Raw genomic sequence first — 17,769 nt, forward strand, 5'->3', positions numbered from 1 at the left:
GATTATTGATAGTTCTATGCATTAGATGGAAGGTTAAAGAGGACCAGAGGTTCCCATATTTAGTTGCATTATCAGACTTAACTGGGGTAGCTGTTAACTGCAGATTTCTGAGACCAAATCCCCAAAATTTTGTTTCTACTTTTGGCAAAAAAGTGCTAAAAAACCCCAATTTTTAACAAGCACTCCAGATACTCTGAAGCATATGTTTGGTCCATATGCGAACCATTAGAAAGAGTCTAACGTAATCCTGTGTATAGGGGTGGAGGTGTACCACAGTGGTAGAACACTTACCTAGTCTTATGTGAGTGCCTGGGTTTTATCCCCAGCATCACAAAAAATACCATGTATGGATGTCTTCGATGAGTTCTTCTCAATCCTTTCTGAACTTCAGTTTCTAGAGCTCTACTTATGACCTTTGAATATCAGGAGTGGGGCCTATGGATGTCTTCATACAAAAAGCTCTACAAGTTAATATTAATTTGCTGAATCATGGATTTATATTAGAAACCACTGGCTTAAGTAAGTAGTAATCCCTTCAAATCATGATATTCTTTGATCTTATGACTATGGCATAACTTCTCAAAATGAACTTATTACATGCAAAGAACCATGGTGTCTAGGATGAGGTTTGTTGTACTCTCAGCTATAACCTATGCTGATGAGATAAGAGTAGGGATGCTGCATGCAGGTACAGTCATTGATTTCAGAAGTAGAGGCAAACTGGAGCAAGATTAGAAGGAAGGAAGCTGCTGAATGCTGGTGGCTCACACCTGTGATCCTAACTACTTGGGAAGTTGAGATAGGAAGAATAGCAGTTTGAGGTTAGCTCAGGCAAAATGTTCTTGATACCACATCTCAATGAACAAAACCTGGGCATGGTGGCACGTCTGTCATCCCAGCAGCAGTAGGAAGTATAAAATAGGAGGATCAATATCCTATCTCCAAAATATCCAGAGCAAATGGCTGGAGGCATGGCTCAAGTCGTAGTACACCTGCCTCGCAAGTGTGAAGTCCTGAGTTCAACCCCCTGTAATATCAAGAAAAATAAGGAAGGTACCTAGGTGATAATGGTATTAAAATACATGGCATATGAGGAGGAATGTGGAATGGTTAAAGGAACTAGGAGAGGTTAACTTGGGTAGTAGAGTAATTGCACACAGACAGAAACACTGTCTTTAAATGGCTGACCATGGAGGACATACTAGGTTTGCAGTACACTATGCTAGAACAAAAGAAGAAGCATCTCACACCTAAATATGAAAGTACTGTGCTCAGGCACCTATTAGACTGGGGACAATTCCAGGCATTTTATACGTCATTATATTATTTAATACTCATTAACACAGCTGCTCAGTAGGTATTACTGAACCATTTTGAAGATAGAAAATAGGCCACAAAAGGGTAAATTTGCCCATGATCACATGGGTATATTAACAGTGTGGTAGTGATTAAGGTTACTCACAATTCTTCCCTTTCTCCTCCTCTCAAGAACATGATATAGATATACTTTCTGAATTTCTTGGAAACAGGTTGAGCATGTGGCCTCTGGGTCTAACTTTTAAAAACCATTAAATTATTATGTTATGGTGATATTCCTTTCCCCCTACAGTAGTGATGATAAAAATTTTCCAAAAGGAAGCAGAGATCCCTTACAATATAGATTGGATATATAATATAAATAAGAAATAAATCCTTGTAATTGGCTGTGAAGAACCAAGCAAAGGCTGCTACATATATACATGCTTATTTTCTGTTCTTGGTCTTAGTTACATATTATGTTGTATAAATTCCTGCTTGTCATTGGGATTTTGGAGTTATTTTTTACTATAGGATAACTCAATCTATTTTAACTCATACAGCTATATGTCCGAGCTGGCCTAACTTATTCTGCTTCCCAAATCTATATTCTTTCTGTCATAATATATGACTTCCATGATGACCAGTACAAGCTCTATAATAATGAAAGTGAGCATCTCATTAGTACATTCATCCAAATATTTGATAACACGTTGGGGCAACTTACTGTACATGGGATTGACAAATAAGATACCTGAATGGTCTATTCCAATTCTATTATCCTATGATTTCCTAGTTCTGGGACAGGTTGTAAAAGAAATTGCAAAATTGGTGTGTGTGTGTGTGTGTGTGTGTGTGTGTGTGTGTGTGTTCTTCCTTTTAATATTTACTCTGCCTCAGACATATCCACTTATGTGAAACTTTCCTGGTCACATTTCAATTGGTCTTTTTAGGAAAAATAGAGGTTCTGACTTTTCCTTAAGAACAATGAAATTTGGCACCAACTCACAGTGATCTATTATTCCTAATGACATCCCTGAGGAAAACCTATTTGCATTTTAGCCCATTATTTTTAGATCTTAATGCACTCATACATTTATTTATAATTTGGGGTTTGGACCTTCATGTACTTTCTCAATTTTTAGGGTTATTCCAAAATATAATTTCTCCATTTTATTACATAATTGAGATATGGAATAATTTCTGACTTGAGACTTTGTCATCACTAGATCACCTCCCATATCATTATTGAAGCAAATATGATGTTAGGAGTGGCCTCATTAAAGCCAAGTTATGATAACAGTCAAGAAACATTTATCACCTTCTTATCTCCCATTCTTTAGATACCATTTCTTCTTATGTTGGCTATACTCTTGTAAATTCATCCAACTGCAGAAACTCTTTGAAGGACATAAAAAGATTGTATTCAAATGAGCTTTAGGAAGAGCAACCACAAAATTATATCCCACATCACTGACAACACACTTTAAGATGGTTGCCAGTGCACCGGACCTGGAATACCTACAGAGACTTCTAATATTTTGGGATCAAATCTGAAAACATTACACTCTGAAACTGAATATGTATTTGTTGGACAACATCAAATATCTTCACAATAACCTATCATGATGAATGGTGCCTACAGCTGGTATTGAGGAAATGTTCCATCCTCACCTCTACCAAGATCAGAGTATTTCTTAATTGCATAGAAATCAGAAAGCCTTTCAATCTTATTAAGGTCACCAGAGAGTATGTGTGTTATTCAGTTAACAAACATATGTAGATTGTACTTCTTGGTAAAATGCTCTGAGAAAAGCAAAGTCCATGGTCAACTTGCTAATCTGCCCACCCCTCAAAGCTTCAGAAATCATATTAGCATATAAAAGGCATTGGAAAGGCATGAAGAAAAGACATCTCTTTAGCTTTGCTTAACCTTGAGTTCCCGAATGACTTGCTAATGGACACATTCTTTTAAATAATGCTTCTTGAAACCTATCAAGGAAGACATTTTGATAAATAGCAAATTAAGCAAAAAGCAAGGTCTAAATAAATCAAGTGTATTGTAAATGTGAAAAGAATGGTAGGCTTAGCATGGAAATTTCATTTTTTACTTTTGTTACTTTTGAACAACTTCCTGACCATTTTCTGTGAAACTCAATTTATTTTCTATAAAATGGGAATGAAGATGTTGAGTGCCATGAGGTATTCTAGTCATAGGAAGGAAGTAGAGAACAATAGTTAAGAACATAGATTCCAGAGCCACACTCCCTGGTTTTGAATTTCTATGTACTTATGGGATGCTAAGAAAATGCTTTCACCATCGTTTCCTTCTATTTTCTTATTTGATGAATGGGATATTAATAGTATGTTTCAAAGAAGATTTCTCTGAATATAAAATGGCATTAAAATATTCCATTAGGCATCTCACCAAATTTAGTATACAGATTAATCAAATATGTGCATTGATGTATTTGCCCAATAAATGATAGTTAAACCTCAATCAGAGGTGAACATGTTAACAGAAGAGCTGAAGTCTATATGAAATTTAGAGAGGGGAGAAAAACTAAGAAAGGAACAGTCCATATCCATTTAGCAGTCTGGTAGATGGCTGCTTTGATTAATACCCAATGATATTTTCTTCCCTTTGGCTGGTTAGCCCTAGTACATCAGTTGTCTCAGTTGAAGGGATATTGTTAAAATTCTGGCCAGCTCCACTCAACACACAGTTCTATACAAGAATTTCTAAGAAACATTGTTAGACTTGGAAGTATGGCGCAGATTGTAGAGTGCCTGCTTTGACAGTGTGAAGTCCTGAGTTTAAATCCTAATATTGCCAAAAAGAAAAAAAGAAAGAAAGAAAGAAATATTCTTGTAGGAAGAGACAAAAATTAGAAATATAACTTTTTCAACATTTCTGTCTCATACTCATCCCTAAGGGACATTTAAATATTTATAATTACCTATTGCAAAAGAGATTGACTATATGGAAGCTCACATCAAAGTAGATTGTCACAGAAGTGCCTCATAAAAATCGGGAAGTGCTCACAAAATCAAAGAGAGATGGGAAGATAATTGTACCAGAAATAGGGGAGGAGATAAAATTATTAGAATTAAGCAAAAATTTCAGCTCTGAAATCATTAAGATCTGAATTCCACTTATTTTTGAAACTGAGTCACTGTGTTCTATGTCTTAATCACCAATCTTACACCTGTATAAAAATTGGAATTTTATTAGCCATTCACTAAAATCTTCATTATTTGTTAGAAGACTCAATTTGCTAATGACCGGCATTACAATAGTTGAATCCTCAATCCATGCTGATTATTCAATAACAGAACTATTATGTCTTTTATGATACACACACACACACACACACACACACACACTTTCTTCTTTTGTATATCTCTTTGGAGCTGATACCCTCCATCCTAAATCAACGGACTTGGTTACTTTTACTCTTGTATAATCTCATCTCTCCTCAATCCACTCTAATTTTAAGGGTACAGCTCATGTGCTCTACTTTCCCTGAATTCTGAGGCCAGTATGCTGTATGGAGTTTCCATTTTATTTTTAAAATTTTGGCCAGGCCCTGGACTATTTCTGCCATGAAGGCTGGCCCATTATCTGATCTGATAGAAAGGGGAAGCCCAAATCTGGGGATAATTTCTCTTAAGAGGGTCTTTGTTACTTCTCTTGCTTTCTCTCTGTGTGTGAGGTAAGCTTCAACCCACCTTGAGTAAGTACAGACAAGAACCAAGAGGTACCTGTATACACAACAGGTGTTTGACCTCTGTGAAGTCCACTTCCAGGTCTTCAAAAGGCATGGTGCCTGTTATTTGTATCCGAGGGCTTGGCTTAGGCCCTTGACTTACATTGTTTCATGCACATGTGATGTATCTAGCTCTCACTTGGGTTCACAGGGTGGGGAGCTTGAGAATTAAATAGTATCTGTTTAGTACTTTTTCAAGGGCTGTTTTCCCCAAGTGTGTTAGCTCGTGTTGTAGTTTTACCAGAAGGGCTGCTATAAAACTGGGGACAAAGAGTCTCTGGTCAGGCAACTTCCACCAGCCTCCCTTTTCCTTTATTGCTTTTTCATCTTTTGCCCATTCTTCTTCCTCCTTGGTGTAATTCGGGGTGGGAAGCAGCTCCAGAGCTAATAGAAATTTTGTGGTTTGCTTCAGAATTTCAGGGGAGCTTAGCTCTTCTGCTGCCTTTCTTGCCAGCCGGTCAGCCAGGCGGTTTCCTCTACTGGCATTGTCTGTGCCCCTTTGGTGGCCTCTGCAGTGCACGACAGCCACTTGACACGGTTCCCAGACTGCTTCCAGCAATTTGGAGGATTTCTTCTTTGTTTTTAATCTCTTTTCCCCCTGTTGTCAACAGTCCTCTTTCCTTGTAGATTGCTCCATGCATGTGCAATGTGAAAAAGACATACTTAGAATCTGTGTAGAAATTCACCCATTTCCCTTTTGCATATCATAATGCCTGGACCAATGCCCAACGTTCAGCTCGTTGTGCAGACCATCCTTGTGGTAGGACTTCAGCTTTTATGATGTTGCTGGCAGTGGTGACTGTCAACCCAGCCTTTTGCTGTCTGCCTTGGACAAAACTGCTTCTATCCATGAAGAGTTTGGGCTCTGGATCTGAGGGCCCATCCACCCACTTCATCCATCACCTCTTTGCAATCATGATCTAGGGGGCCTTTCTTCTGTTGGCAGGAAGGTGGAAGGATTTAAAGTTTGTACAGTTTCAAGCCTGACTTGAGGATTTCACACAGTAGTCCTTGGTAATGGGCCATTCTGGAATTGGTCAGCCACTTATGGCCCTCTCCATTCATTAGAGACATGACTACATAAGGGACCTCAACATTAATGTCCTGTCCCAGGATGAGCTTGTCAGCATCCCTGATTAGGGTTACCATAGCAACCAGGGCCTGGAGACATGGGAGCCACCCTGAGGCCACTGGGTCCAAGTGCTTTGATAGATAGACCTCTGGCCACTGCCATGGATGTACCATTTGGGTGAGGACCCCCAGACATGCGTGATTTTTCTCCCAAATGAAGAGATTGAATAGTCGTGTTACATCTGGCAACCCTAGTGCAGGGGCACTGGTTAACAGTCTCTTTATTTCCTAGAAAACCTATCCTTGGTCAGGTCCCCAGTTTAGGGGGTTCTTTTCAGAGCTTACAGTAGCCTCATGAAGTGGTTTGGCCAGGCTTGAATATCCAGGTATCCAGATGTGACAGAATCCTGCTGTGCCTAGGAATTCTCACACCTCCTTTTTGGTCTTCAGCTGAGGGATGGAACAGACAACCTGCTTCCTCTCTGGTCCCAGGGCACGTTGTCCCTCTGAGATGACAAATCTGAGGTATCAGACCTCTTGCTGGCAAACTTGGGCCTTTATACAGGAGACTTTGTAGCCTGCCTCAGAGAGTTGGGTTAACAATGCCTTTGTCCCCTCCCAGCATTTCTGCTGGTCACGGCTTGCCAGGAGCAGATCATTCATGTATTGAAGCAAAGCGCAGCTTGGATTTTGTTCTGGGAAAGTTAACAAATCTGCGGCTAGGGCTTCTCCGAACAAAGTGGGTGAGTTTTTGAATTCCTAAAGAAGTCTTGGTTATTTGTGTTTTTCTTCTAGTATGGGGGTCTTCCCATTCAAAGGCAAACAGAGGCTGGCTAACTGGGGCCACACTAAGGCAGAAAAAAGTGTCCTTTAGGTCCAGGCAAGTGAACCAGCTTGGTTGTGGTGGTAGAAGTCTCAGGAGAGTGTAGGGATTAGGGACTACTGGGTGCAGTGTGATAACAGCATTGTTGACTGCTCACAGGTCCTGGACAGGCTGGTAATCATCGCCTCTTGCTTTCTTGACAGTAAATAGTGGGGTGTTCCATGGCAATTGGCAGTGGATTAATATCCCTGCATCTTTCAGCCATTGTAGGTGGGTCTGAATTCCTAGTCGTGCTTCCCATGGTACTGGATATTGCCTCTGTCTCACAGGGAGAGACCCAGGTTTGAGATCTACCATTATGGGCGCATGGTTGCGAGCCAGCCCGGGAGGCCCATTCTCAGTGCAGACATCAGGAAACTCCTCCAGCAGGCAGATGGGCTTTTCCAGGTCCCACTTTTCCTGGTGATAAAATTGCCATTCATCTTCTGAAGGCATGGTCACTGCCATGATGAGGGCATTTGGTCCTCTCATGGTAAGGCTCGTAGGCCCTCTCTGGTTGAAGGTGATTTGGGCTCTGAGCTTTATTAGTAAGTCCCTTCCCAGCAGAGGAATTGGGCATTCTGGTAAATATAGGAAATCATAAGTCACTTTGTGTCCTCCTAGTTGGCATGTTCGGGATCAGCAGAACTGATGGGCGGTTTGGGTGCCAGTGGCTCTGACTATTGTGGCCTTGCACTGAGTGAGTGGGGCCACAGGCATAGTGACCATGGAATGCTCAGCGTCTGAGTCCACCATGAAAATCATTGGTTGGTCCCCAACTTTCATGTCTACTGTGGACTCTCAGGCGCATAGTAGTAAGGAGCCTGGTCTTCCCTACTCTGACTCAATTCCTGCTAAGCCAATGAGCTCTTGGGCCTCTGGTTCAGGCTGCTATCCTGTCTTCTTCCCTTCATTTTTCCAGTTGCCAATCTCCTTGCGGTAGGCACATTGGTCTTGCCAAAGTGGGGTCCTCCCATTGGGCTTCCCCTTCCATTATGGAGCTGATGGCTGGGTTGGGTCTGACTTGCCCAGTGCTGCAGCCAATAAGGACACATTGGCTTTCATTCTTTTATTGGCTTCCCATTTTTCTTCATGCTCCCAGTTTACAAAATCTTTATTTGTCACTTTTAACAGCTGCATGGCATTCATCCCAGCAAAACCTTCAAGTTTCTGAAGTCTCCTGAGAATCTTGGCATATGACTGTGTCACAAACACCATATTGACCATTTTCTGCTTTTCTGGTACTTCCGGGTCAAAGGGAGCGCATATTCAGAAGGCCTCACAGAGTCTCTCATAAAAATCTTTCAAAGTTTCCTCTGTCTTGTGGATAACTGCCACAATTTTGTATATGTTGGTAGGTCTCTTAGCTCCAACCCTGAGCCGGTGTATGAGGGCAGAGCAATATTGAGTGAGGTCTCCTCATCCTCCTGCTGTATTGAAGTCCCAAGTAGGTCACACACCAGGGACTACCTTTCTTGCCCATGCTTCTGCATCTAGGGTCCCTGATGTGGCTTGTCTTGGAGCCAACAGCAAGCCTCTGTTAGAATTTGCTGCTGCACTTCTGTGTTGAAAGAAGAATCTGTCAGCAGTCATCCCAAGTGTGTTGATGGGTCTGGAATGTGGATTCTAGGAGGTCAATCATGGCCTGGGGTTTTTCTGAATATGATGGTGTATGATTCTTCCAGTTTAAGAGGTCAGTTGTACTGAAAGGCTGGAAATAGAGGATAGAGTGTCCAGGCTGGACTGTGCCATCAACAACAATCTTCTGGGGCCCTTGTGTATCATGGAGAGTAATTTGCAGGGCTCTTGCCTGAGGGGCCAGTGCCTGGGATGACCAAAGGTGGTAGTTCAGGGGCTATGGACACAGACTCCAAGACAAAGATGGATGTAGGACTTTGGTGGGACTGAGAGGCTGCTGATGGAACTGAAAAGGACTCACTGGATGTGGCAGGTTATCTGGGAAAGGTGGCACTGGCTGCTCTGATGGTGGGGACACACTGGGAATGTACAACAGGGGCACCAGTGGTTTTTCTTCTGGATCCCCCTGAAGAACAGGCTGAGTTGGATTTTAATCTTTAGGCTTCATTTCCTGGGCCACAAAAACTCTGTTCTGTCCCTTTTTATTAGTGCAGAATTGGACCCAAGAGGGCATGGTCCAAGCCACCTGAAGCCAGGAGTCAATATATGGGAACTACTTGGGGTACCCAAGGCTTCTTATTATGATCTGATAGATGGCCCTGACAGTGGGCAAATCTAGGATGCCTTCAGAGGGCCAGTTGACTCCCAAAGTGGGCCATTATAAATCACATAGTGTTCGCAGCCTTCTGGGAGACATTTTGATCCCATAATCTCCTGAGAATCCCTTCTTAAAATGTTTAAGCATACACTCTTGGACTGTGGGTTTTGAGGAACTTCTACCAATGGCAATTAGAAGTATCCACTATTTCCACCCTATGTATTCCTTCCTTGTGTTGGTGGTGCAAAGACAAACAATGTTGTGAGCCCCTTCAAGAGAAGAGACCAATCAGATATCTGCCTGAAGAACTTCGGTGCCTCTTAGCATTGATGGCAGGGTCAACCTTGTGACTCTGGATTGGGTTTCCCAGACACTGCCTTAAGCCATTTGAAGATCATCATGGAGCCACAGGACAGACCCACTCAGACTCCATAACCTTTCAACCATGGAACCACAAACTTGAACCTGAAGTGAGGACAAATCAGACCACTGACTGACAGACACACTCACAGTGAAGTTATTACAGTTATACTTTCCCACTCTTGGAGAAGTCCCTGAGTTGTGGAACTCCTCTTGGAGGTTCCTGGGAGTGGATCAAACTCCCTTTCCACTCAGTGGGATGGTACCTGACTCAGAAATGATTTTTCCTGGGGGTGGCACTTACTGAGTCCAGACGAGACTGCCAGGTGAGTTGGTCCACTTCTCCTTGGAGTCTGAGTTGGGTCAAGACTACTCAAAGGGTTGGAACTCTGGGGCAAAGGAGGACCCAGAATACCATCAGGTGGCATGCCACATCATTTGGTCCCATATCCCTCCCTACTCCAGTGCAGTCCAGCCGCTGGCCAATGGCTCAATGGGCCAGAACAGTTGGAATCTCTCTGGGGCCTCCAGAAATGTTGTGGAAATATTGTCAGATGAGAAACCAAGCCACACTCAGAGAAGTGGAGAACACAGATTTTATTTTACTCCAGCAGTCCCAGATGGGTTCACACACCCCTATCTGGGCACTGAACAAAGGATTCACAGGATATTGAAAAGGCAGTGCAGGTCATCAAGTTACAACGAAGGTGCTGGGATTAATTGGGTAGCTAGTGGTGAGTTAAAGACCTGAGGTTGTTTAGATAAGAACAGCAGGGGAGGTCTCCTTTGGAAAGTTTATTTACAAGAGGAGACAAAGGAAGGCAGGAATGGGCGATTATCTCTGCATGGTGCCCTGTGTCTCGACCCTAAACTTTCTTTTATAGCTTTAATTGCCAATTTCTCATGTTTTATGGCCTTGTTTAAGGTAATCTTCTTCTTCAATATTAGTCTTGATTCTATTTTCTCCCCCATCTATACTCATTTCATGGGTGATCTTATTTAGTCACATGACTATAAATATCATCTATCTATGTGCTGATAATTTCCAGATTTGTTTCTTCCACTTAAATGTCTTATCAAAATTCCAGATTCATGTATCTGCCAAATTAAAACTTAAATATCCAATATCAAACTACTAATAAAGCTTCCTGAAACTTGCCCCCTACAACTTATCCATTTCATTTAATGACAGTTTTGTAGTTGTTATTCATGTGATTAAGCAAATGCCTCGGAATAGCTCTAGTTCCTTTTTTATTCTACAACGCATATCAATACTTCAGTAAATTCTGCCAGTTTTACCTTTAAAAAGAGAAAAAAATTAAATAAAAGCAAAATAAAGTAAATACAAAATCTGGACACTTCTGACTATCCCATTTTTCATTGCTTCCATTTTGATGCAAGCTTGCAAAAACTCCTGTTTAAGATAAATTCAGGTTACAAAAAGTCTAGTAGTTTCTACATTTGGCTCTTTACATAATTTCCACTACTGTAAAAATATTGAGATAGGCCGTGTCACCCCTCAATTTATAACCATCCAGTGGAAGCCATTTCATTCAAAGAAAAAGGCAAAGTCTTTACATTACCTTTTAAAGATTTCCACAGTCTAGTCCTTTGTTTCTCTTACCTGATCTTCTACTTCTCTTATTGTGCATGTTTGCAATCACACCACTTTTATTTTTTAAGCATCAAAATGTTAGACACATTCTTGCCTTAGGACATTTTCTCTTACTAATTTCTGTCCCTGGAATGTTCTTCCCACAGATAGACTAATGTCATAGTGCACTTCATTCAGGTCTCCATTCAAATAGTAGAGAAATGCTCCCTGATCACTTCATTTAAAAAACTGAGTCACTCTCCAACCCCTTTTAAACTGCTTTAAGTTTCTTCAAATTATTTATTAGCAACTGAAATACTATATGTTTATTTGTTCATTGACTTTCTCATTGACTAGAATATAAGGTCAAGAAGACAGTTCTGCCATTGTATTTCTTATTAATATATCTCCAGTACAAGGAATTCTTTTCCCTAGTACATAATGGTATTCAATAGTTACTAGGTCAATGCATAGAATAGACTTTATTTTCACCCTATAGTAGAATTCACAGATTCGAATCTCTTTGGTGATATTTCAAAAAAAAGAATTCACTTCACTTATTAAATCATTATAGTATTTGGTGAGCAAGGCACTGGGGTTACAGTGTTGAAAAATATGATGTGTATTGCTCTCATGGAATTTTATCAGTTTCTCACTTTCTTCTTTCCAGTTTCCTGCCTCCTGCTGCTATTCTCATTGAAATATGGTTCATCTGTTTTACATACCTCAATACAATGATATTACTCATCATATAGTCAACCAGACTAAAATCTGAGGTGTAATTCTGATTCTCTTTTCCTTACACCCTTAAACCTAATAATTCAGCATGTCCAGTTAATTTTATTTAGTAGTATTTATAAGATTTATCTTTTCCATTTTACTTCTATTGTCACATCAATTCTAATTTCTTTAGCATCACCACTACTACCTTCTTAGGACCTCATCATTTTTCATTTAAAAACTAAATCAGTGAATTATCCTTCCCTTCTACTCTATTATCAAATCTGAAGCCAGAATTATTCTTCTCAAATACAAATATGACCACATATCTTGTCTACTAAAAACCCTTTGATGCCTTTCCATTGCCTAGAGGTCAAGATGTATGTTAATATGGTATTTAAAATCATAAATGATCAGGCTCCTACTTGCATCTCAAGCATTATGTCCTATTATTGTTTAAGTTTTGCTTTCATGTGTCCTTTTTCAAGAGCCTTTTCAGATTTCTTGTGTTTCCTCAAATATTCCATTTAGACCACTGGCATCACCTGATCACACTGCATTATAGTGAATAATGTGTCCAGAGACCGGGTGTATTTTCTACTGGAGTGTTAGCTCTACATTTTATGTGATATCAAATATCTACTATTCTGGAATTGCTCTCTTCTTTCTCTTAACTCACACTGTGTTTGATCTGTCCATTGTCCCACACTCCATTCATTACAGTTAGTTATGTACTTTTTTCTCATTACAGGTTTAGGAACTCCTCGAGAGCCAGTCATTTTACCTCCTGGTGTAGCCAGCTCTTCAGCATGTAGTCAGGTCCACTGAGCCCATTGGTTTCTCCAAAGTAGACACTCAACTAATACTTGTGAATTTTATTTGTACATATATTACATTGGTACTATACCATTTCTTTTTTATGATACAGTTTCATCACTTACAAGATGTGATAATATGTATGTCTATTTGTCAGCTAAATAATTACTTGCTACCTGCAGCTTGTGTAAATTTTGTAACAAAACTGTGAGAAAAAACTTATCAAGTTTCTCACAGAAATACAAACTCTTTCACTATGTGAGTGATTTGATTTATTGTGCCTAGATCAAGTCAATACATGTTTGATCCTCAATTCAAAATTTTATCTCTTTTGACTTATCAAAATTCATTTTTATGACTGATTTTACTACCAGTTGATCTTATCCAGAAGTTGACCTTCAAGTAAAAGAAATAAAGTGATACTGTTTTGAGCATTTGGTAAAACTAATCAAAGGAAAATGAACTAGACCCATACTCTGAATAGATATTTTGAGGTTTGGGAATATTTATTTTATTTTCATTGGAATTGCTTTTTAACATTAGTTAAAAAAACTGATAGTTAAAGTAGTCTATTTGAAGAAATGTGTCAGAATACCATGGAAACAAACAAATGCATCTGCTTCTAGTAGTACTCCTAGTTCCAAAATGTACATCACTTCTGAATATCACACCAACAATTCATTTTTAAATGGATTTTTACTCGCAGAAGTTGTATATGCTTCTTAGTTTTTCCTTTTTTTTTAAATTTTATTTCATCATTTTTACAATTGCTTACATATGTATACAATATTTGGGCCACCTCTTCCCCCTGCCATGTTGTTTCCTGGCAGAACCTGTTCCACTTTTGTTCTCCAGTTTTGTGATGAGAAAACATAAAAGACAAACATGATGTTTTTGATACTTTGAGATAAAGGTAGCTATACAGAGAGAGATTTCTTATGTTGTTTCCATGCACTTGTGAATTTCAACCCTTACTGGTGCATCTCTACCAGACTTCTTCACTACTTCCTAGTCCCCTTCCCATAGTGGCCTCTGCCAGTTTAAGATTACTATATTCCCTCCTCTACAGTGAGCATATCAACCACATTCAATTTTTTGGTTTCCTTCCTTTTCCCTATCCCTCATGTACACAGTTTCCCTTTAATATGTGATCCATGTCCAATAATATTACCGCATTTGTTTTGGATTTATAATCTGCATATGAGGGGCAACATGTGATTTTTGGCCTTCTCAGCATGACTAACTTTCCTTAAGATGATGTTCTCCAGTTACATCCATTTACTTGAGAATGACAAAATTTCATTCTTTGTGGCTGAATAAAATTCCATTGTGTTTAAATACCACATTTTGTTAATCAATTCATTGGTAGTGGGACACCCTGTCTGTTTCCATTGCTTAGCTATTGTGAATAGTGCTGCAATAAACATGGGTGCGCAGGTGCCTTTGTTGTAACCTGACTCACATTCCTTCAGGTGTATCCCTAGGAGTACTATTGCTGGATTATATGGAAGATCTATGCTTAGTTTTTTTTTTCTTAAGAAGCCTCCATATTGTTTTCCAAAGTGGTTGTACTATCTTACATTCTCACAGCAAAGTTTGAGGGTTCCTTTTTCCCCACATCCTTGCCAGCATTTGTTCTTGGTGGTGTTCTTGATGGCAGCAATTCTAACAGGAATGAGATGAAATCTTAGTGTGGTTTTGATGAGGGCAGGGATGGTGGGCATTTTTTCATGCGTTTTTTGGTCATTTGGACTTCTTTCTTTACAAAAGATCTGTTTAATTCAGTTGCCCACTTCTTTATTCGTTCATTAACTTAGGAGGCATTTCATTTTTTGAGCTCCCTGTATGTTCTGGATATCAGTCCCTTGTCTGATGTGCAGATAACAAAGATTTTTCTCCCATTCTGTGGGTAGTCTCTTCTATTTAGAGATCATTTCTTTTGTTGTACAGAGGATTTTTAATTTCAAAGAAAACTTCAACAAATATGAGAAAATTGAAATAGCCCCTTGTATTCTACTTGATCACAATGCAATAAAAATAAAAAACAATAACAAAAGTAACAGCAGAAAATACACAAACAATTGGAGGGTGAATAACAAATTGCTCAATGACCTGTGGGTCACAGAAGAAATAAATGAAAAAATCAAAAGGTTCCTGGAATTTAATGAAAATTAAAACACAGCCTACCAGAATTTATGACACAGCAAAGGCAGTTCTAAGAGGGAAGTTTATAGCTATGAGTGCTAATAATTAAAAGGACAGAAAGATCTCAAATAAAACAAGCATTAGGTTGTTTTATTTCCTCAAATTCCTAGGAAAACAAGAACAAGAATAACCCAAAACAACTAGATGGAGAGAAAAAATAAAATTAAAGGCCAAAATTAATGAAAAAGAGAAAAAAATACAATGAATCAACAAAACAAAAATCTGATCATTTGAAAAAATAAACAATATCAACAAACCCCTGGTAATCTGACTAAAATGAGAAGGGAAAAGACTCAAATCAGTACAATCAGCAACACAAAAGGGGAGATAACTACAAATACCAAGGGAATCATCAGAGACTACTTTGAGAACCTATATTTCAATAAAATGGAAAATTTTGAAGAAATGGATAAGTTTCTAGATAATTATGACCATCCAACATTGAACCAGAGGATATTAACAACCTAAACAAATCTATAACACACAATGAAATTGAAGCAACAACAAAGAGTCTCCCAAAAAAGAAAAGACCAGGACCTGATGGATTTTATACTGAATTCTACCAGACCTTTAAAGAAGAAATAATACCAACACTCTTTAAACTTTGCCACAAAATAAAATGGAAAGAACACTGTCCAACTCATTCTATGAAGCCAGTATTACACTCCTAAGAAAACAGGACAAGGACACATCCAAAAAGACAACAACAAGCCAATCCTCTTGATGAACATTGATTCAAAAATCCTCAATAAAATAATGGGAATCTTAATCCAACAAAATATCAGAAAGATCACTCACCATGACCAAGTCAGCTTCATCTCTGGGATGTAAGTTAAATTCAACATACACAGATCAATGAATGTAATACAGCACTTTAATAGAAGCAAAGACAAACACCACTTGACCATCACAATAGACACAGAAAAAGCCTTATTAAGATTTAACACTTTCATGCTAAAAGCTCTAAGGAACTAGGAATAGAAGGAATGTACCTCAACACAAAAAAGGCTATATATGACAAATCTATACCCAACATCATACTTAATGGGGAAAAATTGAAATCATTTCCCCTAAAGTCAGGAGCAAGACAAGTGAGCCCACTCTCCCCACTCCTATTCAACATAATCCTGGCATTCCTAGCCAGAGCAATAAGGCAAGAAGAAGAAATAAATGTACAAATAGGCAAAGAAATAGTTAAACTAATATCCCTTTTCACAGATGACATGATTTTTATACCTTAAAGACTCCAACAATTCTTAGATTCAAGGTATGATTCTGTTTTATTCCTTCTATTTGGCTCAGTTTGTAACTCAGCATGTGCCTAGCATTAGTTTTGTGAGATATAGAATCTTGAAGTGAGCTGGATCAAAGATCCTGGATATAGATGATCATCATAAAATGCACACATTGACCTCTTAAACTAAGCCAAATGAGAGGGATATTTTTGACACATTTAAATGAACTGCTCTCTCTTCAATATTTAATATTTTACTAATGAAAAACTGCAATTTCTTTCCATTAAATAGACTACATTTATCACAAGATCTAGTACATGTCTAGTTCTATTTGAAAAAGAACATATGAAAGAAAAAAAGTAGAAAATTTGATGAGTGAAAATGCATTGTCTCATCAAGAACTATGATCATTACCAGCTGTCAAAGGATATTTTAAAATATTTAAAAAGCTAAATTAACCTGTAAAGGCAGGTCACACTTTTTAACAGAGATTTACCTATTACTTAGTCCAGTGCATCATGAATCAACAAAATAATGGTGGGAAGAGCATAATAAAAGGAAAATCACTGTACTCGGAAACATTAACACCCAGTTTTATCCAACTTCAAAAACACTACTCCTTCACTGCAAGTTTCCATCTTCCCATATGTGAAATGAGATGGTTGGACTAAATCAGAGGTTTCTGACTATTTGGAATCCCAGGCTTAGTCAATCTCCATAAAATTCAGTTCAACACAACAATCTTGAGGATCAGCTACATCAACATACTACAATACTGTCAGAAGAAATATGGTATGATATAATATAATATGATGTAGTACAAGGCTTTAGAATTAGAAGACTAGAATTTGACTTTGGGTTCTCAACTCTGAATGACCTATGGAAGCCAATTTGCCTTGCTCAGCTTTACTTTTATGTCTGCAAAATGGGGATGATGATACCATATATCTTTCATAATTTTTATAAAAATTGCATGAGATAGAGGATCATGAATCATGCCACTTCCTGTGTTATGTAAACATTGATTGACAATAAAAATATGAACCTAACACAATGCCTGCTTAGTTTTTGGGTTACTCTAGGCTGGGGAGAAAGTAAGTAAATAATGAATTTTGATGGAATTCCTTCTGTCAGCAAATCTACAAGGAATTACAAACTAAATAATTTGTGAATCACAAAGACAGAGTGAGAAATTTCATATTGGAAAATAACATAAAACATCATTTTTGATGATCACTTACCAAGGACCTATTTTATACAGAACATGGGAGTAAGGAGATGAGAAATAAGAAACACTAGCTTTCCACGTATTCACAAAACAAGCAAAGAGATTCTTAAAGTTCTTTTGTTCAAAACTCCTAGTATTGTTGGAGACTTTTACAAAAGAGTTCATATCCAAACATTGTAGAAAAACTGTTTTCTTAAATTTGAATCTACCCTTTTCAATGTTATAGTTCATCCTGACCACTTACTTCTACACATGTACCCATTTGCTAACTCAAGATGGGTACTTCGTTTCTTTCATTTTCTTTCTTTCTCTCTTTTTTTATTGTTTTTGGATACTTGTTACCTGAGTGCTCCTTCACTACTGCCTTTATGTCTCG

The sequence above is a fragment of the Castor canadensis genome, chromosome X (genome assembly GCF_047511655.1).
Source record: "Castor canadensis chromosome X, mCasCan1.hap1v2, whole genome shotgun sequence".
NCBI lineage: Eukaryota > Metazoa > Chordata > Mammalia > Rodentia > Castoridae > Castor > Castor canadensis.